Source organism: Mustela nigripes, chromosome 10 (assembly GCF_022355385.1).
Source record: "Mustela nigripes isolate SB6536 chromosome 10, MUSNIG.SB6536, whole genome shotgun sequence".
Lineage (NCBI taxonomy): Eukaryota > Metazoa > Chordata > Mammalia > Carnivora > Mustelidae > Mustela > Mustela nigripes.
Window position 1 is genome coordinate 35,065,229 of NC_081566.1, and position 3,559 is coordinate 35,068,787.

Consider the following 3,559-nt stretch of genomic DNA (forward strand, 5'->3'; position numbering starts at 1 on the left):
TATATATAATATAACATATTATATATAATATTATATGTATATTATTATATAATAATATATATAATATTTAATATTAATATGTCATATTATATATAATATATATTATATTATATATATTATAATATATATTATATTATATTATATTATCATTATAATATTATTATATTATATATTATATATCAAATATTATTATTATTATCATTAAAGCATGGCTGGCTGGCTCCTCTGTTCTGTGCCCCTGCTTGGGGATCTATCCCTGATATCACAACTACCTTCCTAACTAGCTAGGACTCTGGGGAGATGCTGAAGCCCAGTGACCCAGAAATAACAAGCAACTGAAACCGCCGCTGGGGATCCCTCACTCAGTTACATGGGCCGTGCAGGCCTCAGGGCACACAAGGACTCCAAGGGCAGGTTCGTGTGCATGTGCATAGAAGTTACATAAGCTGCATACAAAACGCACACCTACATGAACATAAACCCATCAGCACAAGGTGCCTGGCATGGAGCACATGCCTAATGGATGCATAGGAACCGCAGTGAGCGGGGATAAAGGGGGAAGCACTCGGCAAGAGATCCAGTCGTAAGTTCCCTTCCAGGCCAACTACTCATAACCTCACATAACCTGGAACCTCACATTCCCTTCCAGGCCAACTACTCATAACCTCTGGAGTCCCTTCCCCCGCTCAGTTCCTTCTCTCTCATCTGTGAAAAGCGACAACACATTTGTCCTGCCGACCTCATATAGCTACTATAAGAATAAAATAAATTATTTTCCCTTAGGACACAGAAGTCCGTAGTCCTATACGTACAATGCCACGCTCTCAATGATGTGTAAGGAACTTCCTAAGCAGTTTTTATGGATGTGTAGAAGCACTTTGAAAATTAGAAGTCTACGCAAATAAAAAGTATTATTTTCGTCTAGTATTGACATGCAGACACATAAGCCATGTAATACTGTACCCACAAAGCCAATGAAAAGACCTCACATGCATAGAGTCAGATTAATTTTAATCCTTGATTCACGACACAGCTTCATTATTGGTCCAGGTACCTCTACTTTGCTTTGGCTATCAGTTATTTTTAATAATGCAAGAGGCACCTGTGAATCCCCTGCCCAAAATAAAGACTAGAGCTTTGACATGAAATAACTATGTGGTTCCTCCATCTCCACCCCAACCTACCTCTGTTTTCCCAGCCAAAAATAACCATTATCTTGAATCCTGTGTCCACCGTTCCCTTACTTTCCTTTTGCATTGTTTTATTTCATAAGGTATAGGTGTCTGACCTTCATAAAAGATGAAGCTGATAGGGTCTTAGAAGGGAGATGGATAAGAGTGACATTGTTAATGAGACAAGGTTAGAAGAAAGAGATCTGGTGATGGTTTCGAAGTACTCCCTCCATTCTCCTGGGGATGATGAAAATGATGATGGAGTGATATGGTGCTCAGTCTGTGCTCGGCCCTCCATTGGCCTCATCTCATTTAAATCTCACGAAGGTCTGCGGCAGACTGCTAGTTATGTGGACCAATACCCATTTCCCCCTCTTTGATAGTAAAGAACTTTCATTATTTAGTTAAGCACATGACTGCCCTGAGGAAAAAATTACATTTCCAGCCTTATAAATGGAAGGGGTCAAAGGGAAGGGGTAGGTCCTCCTCCTTCTCTTCCTCTTTTCTCTTCCCCAGTGGCTGGAATGAACACTTTAAGGGCTGTAGCTTGAGGAGCCATCTTGAATCATGAAGTAGAGGCCATAGGTTGAGGATAACAGAACACAAGGATAAAAGCAGCCTATGTCCTGGAGAGCACACATTCATCATATCATCCCTAAGCCACTGACCGACTTTTACATGAAGAGTAGTAAATGTCCTTCTTTTTTTTTTTTTTTAAAGATTTTATTTATTTGACAGACAGAGATCACAAGTAGGCATAGAGGCAGGCAGAGAGAAAGGAGGAAGCAGGCTCCCTGCCGAGCAGAGAGCCCGACGCGGGACTCGATCCCAGGACCCCGAGATCACGACCTGAGCCGAAGGCAGCGGCTTAACCCACTGAGCCACCCAGGTGCCCAGTAAATGTCCTTCTTGTAACAGTAACGGATATATTAGGTTTTCGATCATTCACAACCAAACTTAACTATTAGTTATCCCAACTATTATACAGCCCTAGGGACTATGTACTGTTAGTCTAATTTATTTGTTTTATAGGAGAGGAAACTGAGTCCTAGAGAAATTAAGTAACTTTCCTAGGGTCACAGAGTTCACAAAGGACAGAAGCCAGGTCTTTCTGATCTGAAGTCCATGGTCATGCCCCTCAGTCTAAACCCTGAGCAAATTTATACCCACACATCCTTCTTGTTTTCAGAAATACAGAATCTGCCATTTCTGGGCAGGAATGGCCCAAAGAGTTATGGGCTACACTTTAGATAAACTTTAAATCTCCCACGTCTCAGTTTCCTTCGACCTTCTAGTATAGATCTGTGTTGCATAGCTGGGCTCTGTTATGGGATAAACCTTGACTCCATGACAATCTCTCTTCTTTGAGGTTCCCCCATCCTGCCTTCATAGCACCAGGGAGTAAGCGGCTCCTGTTTTACCATGATGTGGGATTCTGAATGGATGACAGAGGATAAGAATCTACAGAGGTGGATTTCTTGGAAATGTGCAGATGGCATGCTGCAGATGAGACAACATTCGTAGGCTGCGAGATACGTGTATGCACACAGATAAACCAGACTTTGGATCTAACCGGTATGGCAAAAAGCAGAATATCACAGAAGGAAGCATGATTCACAGGAAAAGATCTGTCCACTCAGAACTCACCCTTGAGAAGAAAAACAGCTTGGGGCCTAGAGAGAGATAAGCAGTCTTCATGCCATAAGCTACTAATTCTTTGATAAAATGAGAAAGACTTCAACGTGAGGATAACATATGCGTAAGAGTCAGTAGTGGCAAAAATTTCTGAAATCTCTGAATGTGCTAAGAGCCGATCCACGGAAAGAAATTCTACCTGAAGCAACAATGCCGTATTGAGGGCTTCCCAGAGGGGAAGAATGCTCTGCTCCCCTATCCCCCAGTGCCCTTGCCTGTACCCCCAACGTTTGACAGTTCCATGCTACAGCAGGGAGCACCTACAGTGGAGGGGAAGGATGGGAATGGAAATAGAAAGAAGGAAGTATCCGAAGGGGGATGGAAACTTAGCCTCTGTGCCTCAACAGACAGAACATGGTCCAGGGGGACTACAAATGGGGCTAATTAGGACTACATGATACCTAATTATAACTCTGCAGCTTGGTATGGGAAATGAAAGGAAAAGAAGTAAATTTTCTGCCACATTCAAGACAGTCCAAGTCTGTTGTCTCTGTTTTAAAAACGTTGCCCCTCCAGTCTAACCTGCACTGGGCATGTCAGTTGCAAAGCCAATGCTTGTTCCGCCGGGGGGACTGAAATGGGGAAGGGAGAGAGGAAAACAGGATTTGCCATCCAGGAACACAACCAGTGTGTGTCACCCAAAAGGTCATTTCAGCTTTGCCTGGTGATCCCGTGTCCCCAGATTTCTTCCC

The 3,559-nt window shown here is 42.7% G+C and overlaps 1 long non-coding RNA gene across 1 annotated transcript in view; it reads left to right on the top strand.

Moving 5' to 3' along the window:
* Positions 1 to 3,318, top strand: part of LOC132025573 (uncharacterized) — a 12,490-nt gene extending 9,172 nt beyond the window's left edge. The window contains exon 3 of the long non-coding RNA XR_009406646.1: positions 2,542 to 3,318. This is a non-coding gene — a long non-coding RNA (uncharacterized LOC132025573). The remainder of the gene's footprint in view (positions 1 to 2,541) is intronic.
* Positions 3,319 to 3,559: the final 241 nt, after the last annotated feature.